At 42.9% G+C, this 14,069-nt stretch overlaps 1 protein-coding gene across 2 annotated transcripts in view; it reads left to right on the forward strand.

Annotated features, from left to right (window-relative positions):
* The first annotated feature begins 305 nt into the window (after nucleotides 1-305).
* btk (Bruton agammaglobulinemia tyrosine kinase) overlaps nucleotides 306-14,069 on the forward strand; it is a 113,708-nt gene continuing 99,944 nt past the window's right edge. For both annotated transcript variants that reach the window (XM_072270457.1, XM_072270458.1), the window contains exon 1: nucleotides 306-378. The gene's annotated coding sequence lies outside the window, so the exon portion shown is untranslated. The remainder of the gene's footprint in view (nucleotides 379-14,069) is intronic.

Below are 14,069 nucleotides of genomic sequence, written 5' to 3' on the forward strand. Positions count from 1 at the left end.
TCTGGTTTTGTCTCAGATACTTGTGACTGGAGCTCTATTTGTTTTCCCTTCTCTTGGGCTTAGCTGAATCCCTAAACCAACGATGCCTAGGAAATTGGGATTCACCTGTTATGGAAGCATAGTTAAAGCAATCCCTCGGCTCGGAGTGAGGACTTTGACCTGTTGTAATAAACACACCACATGCATAATATCAAACTGGAGGGGGCAGTAAGGGAATGTTTATTAAAAATATAATTTAAATGAATGAGGAACTTAGCTGGCTATGAGGTGGAGCTTAGTTGCTTAGTTTGAGAAACTAAATTAGTTACAGAGAGAGAGGGGAGAGCGAGAGAGAAGGAGTGCAGCTGATCATAGAAGTCGTTCATGGGCGGTCTGTAGGTAAGAGAAAGATTAAGGATTGGTGATTCTTTCTGGGATTGGGAAGGCTCACAACCTGTGTGCTACATTTCAATCAAGTGTGTCTGCTCATTGGTGGTGTTTTTGTGAATTAATTTTTGGTAATTGGCTCATTTTCCTCTCAGTTTGCATTTGGGGAACTGCAGAACTCAGAATGCATTTGTAATGTATTTCTGCCACTCAGCCATGTTGAGTGAATAGTGGAGAGGGTGTCCTGGTATTCTCTCGGTTCCCCTGTCTAATCTGAGAGTACGTCGTGAAGCATGTATTTCTGTTTAACCCTTTGTGGTCTCTCTTGCCTGTGCAACCTCGTCATCAGTTCACTGCCTCTGCCTGAATTGTGTGCACCCTGGATAGAGTGAGCTGCTTAAATGTGTTGGATGTTTTCGGGACCATCAGCAAATGTGCAAACAAAACCCCCATTCTTTGGCATGGTTATTCAAACAGGGGCTGCAGGACTGTGCTTTCAACACTGTCGTCTCTCTTACTTTGGAGACGCTTCACCCTGGGTACATTATTTCCTTCCCAAGTATAAAGTAAGCCTTCTTTCAGTTAGTGCAAGGAATGACCACAGTGACAGAGCCATTAAACTAAAATACCAGCTTATCCTTGCAGGTTTATACAAGTGTAAGAAATGAGGGAAGGGGAAGGCATGAGTTACTTAGATAAGCCATGGCTAATCCTTGATCCAAACAACACCTTCTTCCCCATTCTCCTAGATTCCCTTAAAGTCTAATCTACAATCGTATTCTCAGGGACTGTTCCCACAGCCCTCAACAGCAGAGTTGAGAGATCTAACAACTAATGCTCTGCAGCAGAGGTGAGAGTTCCCTCTCTTAACCAACATCTTTAGCAAACTGTTTACCATGTCAATAGCACATTGGAGTTTGTGCAGATTTTTTTGTGCACAACCTGGTATTTTCTCGTATACAGTAACAATGATTAGAAATTCAAAAGTATAGCCTTGGGACATACTGAAGTTGGAGCGGTCCTAAAACCAGGAAAAGTCTGCTCCACTTTTCCTGATTAAAAATCAGAGGACTCATAAACCAAATCTTCTGTCTGGAAATGCTGCTTGGTTTGGGTCAGGCAATCAATAGGTTCTATTAACCATCCCATGGGCTGGAATAGATATGTCATCAGGCAGGGATCCTTGCTGAAAGAATGGGCAATAGCGAACTTTGGTTTAAGCACAAGAGCTGAGGATCTCCGAGTAAGTTTGTGGATCTCATACACACAGAGTATGTAGAAAGACTAACTTTGTAAGGCATTAACGGAGAGCATTGTGAAACTGTTTATCTTCATGCCTGACCCCAGTGACTGTCAGCAGACAGTTACAGGTTATTGCAGCCAAAGAGAATTGCATTTGCTCTCAATAGCATTGGAGCTAGTATTAGAATTAGTTTCTTATTGTCACATAAACCGAGATTCAGTGAAAGGATTGTCTTGCTTACTCTACTCTTCATTCAGGTCAAATCATTGCAGAATACATTGAGGTAAAATAAGATAAAATGATAAGAATGCAGATAAAGTGCAACAGCTACCGAAAATGGTTCCCTAGTACGATAAGACGGACTCGTGACCTTACAATCTGCCTCAGTCCGATCTCCACTTCATTGTTTTCCTGCACTGCACTTGCTCTGTAGCTGCTATGTGACAATAATAACCGATTCCAATATTCTGCACAGAAGTTGCTCCTCTGGAACAGCAGTGAAATCAGGAACAAGAAACTTGTTATATTCCTGCCACAACTGCAGCTTCATCACGGTCAGCAAATTCAATAGGATTTCAAGTCTATTGAACCCCGTTGCCCTGGGACACAAGATGCTGCCCTTACTCACAGAGTGTATAGACATATAACGCTCTGAATTGCCTCGGGATATTTTGACTTGCTCTTTGCCTGAGAAATTACCCAGTATCTTAGTCCTCCTCTTGCCTCATATACACTCCCCTCTAACTTTGATAAATGCCCAGAATTTTGATCATATGCCACTTACTGCTTTTCAGTTAAAACAATAGTACGCCAAGATTAAAAGTAAGGGTGTGTAGAAATTTCTTCCCTCTGAGCTTGGTGAATCTCTGGAACTCTCTGCCCCGGAGGGTAATGGATATATTAGACATATATAACATTAGATATGCTTAAGGTGGAGATAGATAAATATGTGAAAGGTTGAGGTTAAGGGGAAATAGCAGTGAAGAGCAGTTGGGGCTGGTGCATATCAGCCTTGAATGGCTGAGCAGGTGAGTGGACGACTCCTACTCATGCTTTCATGTGTTTTTGTGTGTGGGTGTGACCGTGTCTAGTCAGGATCCTCTCTAGCCAGTCTAATGTTTTTTTTTCCAGCACCAGGTACATACGTAGTGGCATATGTCTTTGTGTAACACCTCTTGGCACTGTTTCCAACATAAACTGGAGTTTACTGGTCCAGAAATGTCTGTCGACAGCCATCATGAATAAAGAGATCCCAATCTGGTATCTGGTGTGTTGGCCATTTAGAGGGTAACTTAGCTAATCGTGGGAATCTTCACAACACAGCACCAAATTTCACTGGTGGCTGTGCCAAAACATTTCACATGCTTGCCTTTTGATAGAACTAACAGCCTATGCATTTTGGACCAATAAACCCTACTTAGCTATTTTAAAGGGTGTGTGTGTGGTTCAGCTGCTGGCAATACTGCAGAACAGGAGTTTCAGTCTAAGCATTGCTTGTGGGGAAGGCAGCGTTGAGGACCCAGGGGAGAAAGCAGAAGGATGCACGTGTGTGAAGACTCTATCCCCAGGGAATTTCCAAAGCCACGTGGTTTAATCTTAACTTTTCCGAAGAGCAGTGTCTCTGAAAGCTCCCTTTTGACATGGTGACCATTACTGAGCTACGTGGCAATCTGGCAGGGAGACTCCAGCTGCTTACAGTACATGACCTGGTCTGGTCTCGATGTGGTGATGAAGTGATTAGGGGCTTTCCCAATATCCAGGCTACCAAGATCAGGAGAGGGAAGAGGAGCTGGAGGAAGGGGTAGATATTAAATCTGGTTGGGAGGGACACCAACAAAAGACAAGACACAGAGGTTGAAAGCTGGACTGCACTCTCGTGTCTAAGCAAGGAACTCAGATTTTTTTATTCATAGATAGATACTTTATTGATTCCAGATGGAATTACAGTGTCACAGTGGCATTACAAGTGCACAGATATAAATATTAGGAGAGAAGTAGAAATAATAAAAAATGAGTTACCACAAGCAGTCTAACAGCAGGGGGTCATCACTTCCCTAGCTATAGAATAACTCTTTATAGAGACTAATGGCCTCATATAGCGCTCTTTGGAGCAGCGCAGTTGTCTTAGTCTAGTACTAAAAGTGCTCCTCTGTTCAGTTAAGGTGGCGTGCAGAGGGTGAGAAACACTGTCCAGAATTGCCAGGATTTTCCGTATGGTCCTTTGTTCTACCACAGCCTCCAGTGTGTCCAGTTTGACTCCTATAACAGAGCCAACCTTTCTAATCAGATTATTGAGTTAAATGGTCTCTCCTCATTCAAGACCCAAGTAGCTGTTGTTTGTGACACACATTCCACCTTAGGTATGTCTGATGATCCAGACTGTGTGCCAGATTTTCAATTTAAGGAGTCCACAGTAACAGGCAACTTCAGCAGACAGCATTGCTCTGATGAATAAACATTGGGACTTGAACCACCAAGACGTGGAAGGCTGTGGGCCTAATGGAATTAGTACAGTTGGGTGCAATGGTTAGTGTGGACTGCCCTATCTAGTTACATATTACTACAAGACCTACACTACCAGACTCATGTCACCAGAAAGTGGAGACTACTGTCTACACCAAGCCAGGTTCTGTGCACTACCCTAGTCCAGCAGGCGTGGAGCCATTGTGACTCTTTACTGTAGGCTGTCTGATTTCAGCAGTGCAGCCACAAGAGGAAGGTCAACAGGAGCACAAGGAAGGGGAGGTGGATGAGTCTGCTTGAGAAGGTCACTATCATTGAAAGAGCCACAGAAGGACAGGAGCTGGGTCATATTGCTCAGCACAAACCACATCTGGCTGTACAGTCAGGGATCTTTCAGCAACTAGGAGACGGCGTAAGAGAGCCAACCAATCAGCTATTATTTCCTTGTAAAGGACCATCCTCTGCACCAAACATGATCACCCGATGAGACCTCAGAAAGTCTGCACGTTGCTGGGCAGGAATGTATTTCCTATAGAGCTGCAGATCTGGAGGGTCTGTGTAGTAGGAGATCATGGAGTGAGTTGGAGAGAGTTCCTTGTGGACTTTATACACCAGGTTTAAAAGGCGACTGGGACCTGTTGGAAATTGTCTGCACATTGGGAGATCACGGAGTGAGTTGGAGACAGTTCTTTGTGGATTTTACATGCAAGGTTTAAAAACAAGCTCGAGGCCTTTCAGAACTTTTTAGGAGACTGCAATCATAATAATCTCTTGGCACTTGGCAGTGGCCAATAAAAAAAAGCAGGGTGCAGGGGGCAGGGTTTCAGATATATAGATAATTGAGATCTCTTCTGGAGAAGGACGACCTGTACAAAAGGAATAGGTTACATCTAAACCTGAGAGGGATCAATATCCTTGCGGGAAGGTTTGTTAGAGCTATTGGGGAGGGTTTAGACTAATTTGGCAGGTGAATGGGAACCCGAGTGTTAGGATGAGGATGGGTTAGTTGGTATACAATTCAATGCAATGTGTATTAAGACTGTGAGGGTGGACAGGCTGATAATAGGGCAAAATTGCAGTCAGTGAGATGAGTTGAAGTATAATATGCAGGCAAAATTGAAAAGGGTGATGAATACAGTACTGAAGGTGTTATATTTGAATGTATGCAGTGTGTGGAATAAGGTAGATGATTTTGTAGCACAGTTAGAGACCGGCAGGTATGATGTAGTCATCTCTAGGTCATGGCTGAAAGAAGGACATAATTGGGATCTTACAATCCAATGATAAACATTGTATCAAAAGGACAGGCAGGTAGACAAAGGGGATGGGGTGGCTCTGCTGGAACAAAATGAAAATAAATGCATAGGAACAGCTGACATAGGAATGGAAGACGTAGAATCCTTGTGGGCAGAGTTAAGAAACCTTAAGTGCAAGAAGACCCTGATGGGAGTTATATACAGCCCCTCCCCCCCACCGAACAGCAGATCGGATGTGGGATATGAATTACAACGGGAGATAGAAAAGGCATGTAATAAAGGCAATGTTACAATAGTCATGGGGAATTTCAATATGCAGGTAGATTGGGAAAATTAGGTTGGTGCTCGATCCCAAGAGAGAGGAATTTGTAGAATGCCTACAAGATGGCTTTTTAGAGCAGCTTGTGGCTGAGCCCACTAGGGGAAAGGCAATTCTGGATTGGATGTTCTGTAATATGCAGATTTGTTTCGGGAGCTTAAAGTAAAGGAACCCTTAGGAGGCAGTGATCATAATATGATAGAATTCACCCTGCAGTTTGAGAGGGAGAAAATAACATCAGATGTATCAGTATGACAGTGGGTTAAAGGAAAATACAGAGGCATCAGAAAGGAACTGGACAAAGATGTTTGGAAGGGGACACTAGCAGGGGTAATGGCAGAACAGCAATGGCTGGAGTTTCTGGAGCAATTAGGAAGGCGCAGTATTCCAAAGGTGAAGAAATATTCTAAAGGGGGGATGAGGCAATCGTGGTGACAAGGGAAGTCAAAGGGCAGCATTAAAGCAAATGAGAGGGCATACAATATAGCAAAAATTAGAAGTAAGAGGATTAGGAAGCTTTTAAAAACAACAGAAAGTAACTAAAAAAGCCATAAGCAGTGAAAGGATGGAATATGAAGATATGCTAGTCAACAATGTAAAAGAGGATACCTAACTTTTTTTTTAGGTATATAAAGAGTGACTGGGCTGGTGACGTAGTGGCTTCAGCACTGGACTTCGGGACGAAAGGTCCTGAGTTCGAATCCAGCCGGCTCCCCTGCACGCTTTCCATCATTGCTGGGTTACGATCTGGTGATCTCTTTGGAAACTCACCCAGCAGAAGGCAATGGCAAACCACTGCTGTTACTTGCCTCGTATGTGATTCCCCACCATGGAGGGAAATCATCCGCTAACCGGAGAAAATCCGGATGTACCTTTCCTTTTTTATATAAAGAGTAAAAGAGAGGTGAGAGTAGATAACGGACTGAAGGATAATGATGATGGAGAGGTAGTAATGGGGGGAGGGGGCAAGGAAATGGCAGGTGAACTCAATAAGTATTTTGTATCAATCTTCACTGTGGAAGGCACTAACAGTATGCCGGAAATTCAAGAGTGTCAGGGAACAGAACTGATCCTAGTTGCTATTACACAGGTGAAGGTTCTTGGGAAACTGAAAGGTGTGAAGATACATAAGTCACCTGGGCCAGATGGTGTACACCCCAGTGTCCTGAAAGAGGTTGTTGAAGAGATTGTGGAGGTATTGGTAATGATCTTTCAAGAATCACTAGATTCTGGAATAGTTCCAGAGGACTGAAAATTTTTAAATGCCACTCTACTCTTTAAAAAGGAAGAGAGGCAGAAGAAAGAAAATTATTGACCAGCTAGCCTGACTTCAATGTTCGGGAAGCTGTTGGGTCCATTATAAAGAATGACGTTTTAGGGTACTTGGAGGCACCATCATATCATAAGTCAGCATGGTTTCCATAAGGGGATTTCTTGCCTGACAAAACTGGTAGGAAAGACAAAGGTTAGACAGTGGATAGCGTTTACTTGGATTTTCAGAAGGCCTTTGACAGGTCCTCAAATGAACAAGATAAGAGCCCATAATATTAACAGGAAAAATACTAGTATAGTTAGAAGATTGGCTGACTGGAAGGAAGCAAAGAATGGGAATAAAGTAGACCTTTTCTGGTCGGCTGCCAATGACTAGTGGTGCTCCACAGGATCAGTATTGGGAATGCTTCTTTTCACATTCAAAACCATAAAATTTGGAAGACGTAATTGAGGGTTTTGTGGCCAAGTTTGCAGATGATATGAAGTTAGGTGGAGAAGCAGGTAGTTTTGTGGAATCAGAGAGTCTGTACAAGGACTCGGACTGGTTGTGATAAGGGGAAGAGAAGTGGAAGAAGTGGAATATAGTGTAGGGAAGTGTATGATCCTGCTTTTTGGTGGAAGGAATAAAGGCATAGACTATTTTCTAAATAGAGAGAAAATTCAAAAATCATAAGTGCAAAGGGACTTACTTGAGAGTCCTTGTGCAGGATTCCCTGAAGGTTAACTTGCAGGTTGAGTTGGTGGTAAAAAAGACAAATGCAATGTTAGCTTTTATTTCAAGAGGACTAGAATATAAGAACAAGGATGTAAAGCTGAGGTTTTATAAGGCATTGGTCAGACTGCACTTGGAGTATTGTGAGCAGTGTGGGCCCCTTATCTGAGAAAAGATGTTCTGGCATTGGAGACAGTCCAGAGGAGCTTCTTGAGAATGATTCTAGGTATGAAAGGGTTAATACATGAGGAGTGTGTAATTGCTCTGGGGTTGTACTCACTAGAGTTTAGAAGAATAAGGGGGTATCTTATTGAAACAAATTGGATATTGAAAGGCTTAGATAGGGAGGATGTGGAGAGGATGGGGGAGTCTAAGGCCAGAGGACACAACCTTGGAATAGAGGGATGTCCATTTAGAATGGAGATGAGAAAGAATTTCTTTAGCCAGAGGGAGGTGTATGTGGAAATCGTTGCTATGGACTTGCCCTGTGGAGGCCAAGGTATTGAGTATTTAAAAAACGGAGGCTGATAGATTACTGATTAGCCAGAGCATCAAGGGTTACTGGGAGTAGGCAGGAGAACGGGGTTGAATAACTCAGCCATGATGGAATGGCAAAGCAGACTCAATGGGTCAAAGGGCCCAATTCTGCTCCTATCCTTATGGTCTTATCATCCTATCCCTGACACTTGCACTTCACTCATTGTGACGTGATAGTGAACTCTCACAATGGATTCCAATGGTCAAGTGACTGTGACCACTGACCAAGTGCCTTCAAATACTGACCTAATGAACAGCACCCATGCTGGTCTCTTAATGCAGGGGTCATGGTAACCAAGAATAATGGTATGTCTAGTTGAATAGCCACGATGGGTAAGGGTCTACAATGTGAAGTTACCATTGTAAACCACTGCTCAACCAGCCATGGGAGAACCCTCATGGAAATTAACTTCATTCAGGAGATCAGGTTGAAATTATTAATGTAATTGAAACTTCTAAGAAGCCCAATGGAATCTAATGATCTCCAGAGCAGAAATCTCATTCTCTTCATACATTCAAATGTTAGTCTATGCTCAGGGTTGTTGCCAGAGACACCCAGCGTAGAGCATGGGGACCACACAAGGCTGAGGCTTACCAAAGGTGGTGCAGTAGTGAGGAGTGAGGAGCTATCCTTGCTGCTGCAGCCTTGCCCACTGCCATCAGTCTTCTTGGATCACAGAAGGGTCAGAAATGATTTTTGTTTCTGTAAGTTGTAGAATGAGGAATAGAGGTCCATTGTCTGTGGTCTGAGTGATCCTTGTTCGGGCCTGCATTTCTTGGAAGTCAGAAGAATGACCTTATTAAAATATATATGATTGCAATTAGCTTGACAGGGTAGGTGTTGAGATCTTCCACTCATGAGGGTGTAACAAACATGGAACCATAATTACAGGACAGGAACTAGTCCTTTAAAATTGAAGGGTGTAGAAATTTCTCTCAGAGGTATTCGTACTCAAAATTGTTTAATTCAAAATTCACTATCCAATATTGTTTAATGTAATTCCAATACACAAGTGTAAAGGAGAACAAAATAGTTATTACTATAACTTTGATGCAGCACAAAAAACACAATAAGATAAAGAACATAATAATAATTTAAAAGCACAATAAATATGAATGCATTGGTTTATTGTCATACAAATCATGAAGCAGTGAAAAGCTTCTGTTTATACAGATCAAATCATTACACAGTGCATTGAGCTAGAATAAGGTAAAACAATAACAATGCAGGGTAAGTGTAAAAGCTACTGCAGTAAATGATGAAGTTCAAGATCATAACTAGGTAGATTGTTGGGCCAAGTGTCTATCTTGTGGTACAAGAGATCCATTCAAGAGTTTGATAACAGTTGGATAGAAGTTCTCCTTGAGACTGCATTCGAGTTTTGTATCTTCTGTCCAATTGGAAAGGGGAGAAGGGAGAACGTCTGGGGTGGGTGGGCTCTTTGACCATGCTGGCTGATTTACTGGTACGGTGAGAAGTATACACTGAGTCCATAGACAGGAAGCTGGTTCCTGTGATGTGCTGATCAGTGTCCAGAAGTCTCTGCAGTTTCTTGTGGCGACATACAGAGCAGTTGCCATAACAAGCTGATATGCATCCAGATTTATTGGACTTCTCTGTTCCCAAAGGCAGTGGAGGCCAGCTCATCAAGGCAGAGATTGACACGTACTTGAAAAATCAAGGAATGCGGAGTGACAGAGAAGAGGAGTTGAGGCTCGTGTAAACTAGCCTTGCTCCTACTGAGTGGGTTTGAGAGGCTGAATGGTCTACTCCCACTCTGGCTTACTTGTATTTTTCTGTGTGGATGTGACCGTGTCTAGTCAGGATCCTCACTAGCTAACCTGATGATCTTCCAGCACCCGTTGCTTACGGAACAGCATAAATCTTTGTGTAACACCTCTCTGACAACAGACTGGATTGAGATTGGTTTGGTCAGATTAGGTGACACGGAGCTTGAGAACTGACTGTTAGAGAGGCTTTCTATAGAGATGGGGTGAGAACAGAACACCATCACAAAAATGGGAAATGATGAGAGAGTAGTTTATCTGAAGTTGGAGAATTCAATGTTCATTCTAGTAACTTGAAAAGTGTTCTGTTGATAAGATGTTGTTCCTCGAGCTTATGTTAGACCTCACTGTGTGAGCATGTGGCCAGGTGGTTAAGGCATTGGACTAGCTACCTGAAGGTCGTGAGTTCGAGCCCCAGCCAAGGGAACATGTTGTGTCCTTGAGCAAGGCACTTAATCACACGTTGCTCTGCGACGACACTGGTGCCAAGCTGTATGGGTCCTAATGCCCTTCCCTTGGACAACATTGGTGTCATGGAGAGGGGAGACTTGCAGCATGGGCGACTGCTGGTCTTCCATACAACCTTGCCCAGGCCCTGTAGCCTGGAGAGTGAAGACTTTCCAGGTGCAGATCCATGGTCTCGCAAGACTAACGGATGCCTTTACTGTGGCTGTAGGGGAAGCTGCAAACAGGTTGGAGTGCAAGTGAGGATTGAGAATGAAGTGGGATGGAACAGAAAGCTGAAAGTTTCCACCTTGGAGGATTACCCCTGAGGTGTGTTGGCTTTGTGGTTGCTTTACTCAGCCTGGTTACGGGTGCCGGCTTTTGAGAGTAGTGTTCTTCGGATTAGTCCTGGTGCCATGGGCTTGCAAGGTCAGAAATGGACGGGATGAAAGGTGGGTATGCGGATGAGGCAAGGATTCCAGTTCTTGGACTACTGGGATCTCCTCTGGGGTAGAAGTGGCCTGTACAAGAGGGATGAGATGCACTTGAACCAGAGAGTGACCAATATCCTTGCAGGGAGATTTGCTAGCGCTATAGAAAGGGTTTAACTTAGGTCAGCAAATGGTAGGACTCTGAGCAGGAGCAAGTGATGGGATGAAGCATTAGGGAGTGATAGGAAGTCTAGAAATCAGGAACGCAAACCAAACATTAAAGGAAGGAAAGGAATACTCAGGAATGCATTTACGTCAATGGTTGGGGTTTAGCAGGTAAGGCAGATAAACTCAGAGTGTGAATTGGCTTTGAAAACCAGGAAGTCACATTCAGAAGCATGTCTGCGAGGAAGGCAGGACTGGTAGTTCAATATTCCAGTGCTACAGGTACAAGACAGGTACAGGTAAGCAAGAAGGGGTGTCGTCTTTTTGATCACAGGGTACATAACAGCAATACTTAGAATTACATTGTCCACTGAGTCCCTACAGGTAAAACATACAATTAAGAAGGGGGTGTTCATTCCAGTGGGGCTGTATTGTAGACCCCCAATATTCAACTGGAACTTGAGACACAGGTGTGCAGAGAAATTGCTCATAGTTGTCAGAATAGAAGGGTTGTATTAATGGAAGATGTTAATTTCCCTGGAGCTGACTGGGCCACCAAGAGTGTCAAGGGCCTAGGTGGGGTGGAATTTGCAAAGTGTGTCCATGGAAGTTTCCGGAGCCAGTTATCAAGGACCCGTCAAGGGAGGGTGCAATGATAGAGCTTCTTTTAGGGAACAGGAAAAGGCAAACAACTGAATTGGTAGTCATGAGCAGTTTGGCTCTAGTGGCCAAAATTCTATTAGTTTTCAGATAGTGATGGAAAAGGACAGGACAGGTCCACAAGCTAGGGGCCTAAACTGGGACAGGGCTAACTTTGAGGGAATTAGACAGGATCTCGCAGAGGTCAATTTAGTGAGCCTGTTTGAAGAGAAAGAGATGAATAGCAAGTGGGAGGGTTTAAGAGTGTGATATCAGGTTCCAGGAGCAGCCTGTTCCTGTGAGGCTGTAGGGTAAACCTGGCAAGTTTAGTGAACCTTGATTGACAAGAAAAAGAAAGAAGCATACCTTTGCTTTAGGTTGTTGGGGTTGAGCAGATCCATAATGACTGTAAAATTATTCAAAATACTATAAAGGGAAAATCAGAAAAGTGAAGAAAGGACCTGAGATGGTTGAGAAAAATCCCAAGAGGATCTTAGGAAGGATTTTTAATTAATATTTCCAGTGTTTAATGAGGAGAAAATCATGGTTGCTCAAGAAATACAAGAAACAAGTGGAGATAATTTGGTTTTTTAAGGTTGTTATAGCCGGGGAGGTAGTGGGGATAAGCTCCCACTACCTATTTGATGTTGCCAAAGGCGTGAATAGCAAATAGCCTCTGACAACCAAGTCCAGCTCCTGGGCTTCACATGAGGTTTTGCAATTAACCCTGGCGGAAACACCTCTACTGACAGGAGAAGGGGCAAAGGTGGGTTACTGCGTCTTAAAACCAATTGCTTCAGGCAGATAGGGCTTATCAGCCATGGTTGGCAGCTCACCCAGGAGAAGGAAAACTCTGATCTTATACCTCTGCTGCCTTACGGCAATACCCACTCATGGGGAAGGCTTTGGGAGTCAAGCCTGAGGAAGAATCTGGAGCTGGAGTCCGTAAGGCAGTCTTACGTTGAGTTCAATGCTGACTGGCAACTCCTGCAGCACTGCTGGTACCAAACTGTATCGGTCTCTGCCTTTCCTTTTGATTCATCAGCTGCATAGAAAGGGAGAGCCTGCTACTGGGAAACAGCTTGCTCTTCGTGTCGTACTGCCTTCCCTTGTCTACTGGCTTGCGAATTACGTAGACAGCTGGGACGTAACATCCATGGTCTCAAAATTTGGAGGACATTCATATTACTAGGGAGGAGGTATTTGTAGTCTTACAGTACATTAAAGATAGAGATCTTTTTTAAAAATAAAGATTAGCTTTTTTTGTCACGTGTACATCAAAACATTCAGTGAAATGCGTTGTTTGTGTCAAATCAAATCAGCAAGGATTGTGCTGTGTCACCAGGCTTCTGGCACCAGCATAGCATGCCCATGACTAATTAATCCTAAAAGTTCAAAATAAATTTCTTATCAAAGAAAATAGCTGCACCAGATACAACCCTGAGATTCAATTTCTTGTGGGCGTACTCAATAAATCCAATAACTGTAATAGAATCAATGAAAGGATACACCAACTGGGTGAACGACCAGCGTGCAAGAGACAATAGATTGTGCAAATACAAAAAGAAAGAAAGAAAGAAATAATATTAATATAATAATAATAATAATAACATCCAAAGTCACTACACATTAAACAAATAGGCCTACACAGCAATATCTAAGTACATCTTCAGAAAGCCACAGTGCTAAACACCACTAGAATAGTCCAAAGGTTTCTAGCAATTGAGAAATGAGTGTGATGGCTATTCCTGCACCTCAGGTTTTACCAGCTTGAGATGAGAAAAAAATACATAATAATAAATAGATCATAATGTGATAAAGGAAAAACTTTTGACAGAATTTATTTCAAGGCTTCAAGAAATCTGCCACAGCTCAACAGTAAAAATGTAACAAAGGCAATAAACACTTTCGCTGTACCCATATTAACGTATTCTTTTGGCATAATATCTTGGTCTGAAACCGATCTGGCAAATTTACTGCACTGAGATTAACACTACCTAGGGCAGAAGGAGAAGGTGAGTACCAGACTTAAAAATCTACACAACCGTCAGATAAAACTTATGAGGATATACTTTCATCAACAGAAACAGGAATCAAGCACTGCACACGAGCATATGCAATTCTGATAAGAAGTACACACCACTAAACTTAAATGAGACCACAACCCAGAAAAAATGAAGACAATATCACTGTTGAAGAAAAGGTTAACCAATGGAAGAGCGTGACTCTCCACTGAAGGCACCCCCATAATCTGAACAAACTAGATGTCAACAGGGAACTGTCGAGCACCTGGCTCAGAGTTAGAGACCTCTTCCCAGAACCAGAGGGGTTCCTTGTAGCAATTAAGGGCCATGTGGTTAATACAAAAAATGATCAAAAATACATAATAAAAGACCAACAAATTCAAGATGATAAATGTAGAAAGTGATAAAAA

This window comes from Mobula birostris, chromosome 10 (genome assembly GCF_030028105.1).
Source record: "Mobula birostris isolate sMobBir1 chromosome 10, sMobBir1.hap1, whole genome shotgun sequence".
Taxonomy (NCBI): Eukaryota; Metazoa; Chordata; class Chondrichthyes; order Myliobatiformes; family Myliobatidae; genus Mobula; species Mobula birostris.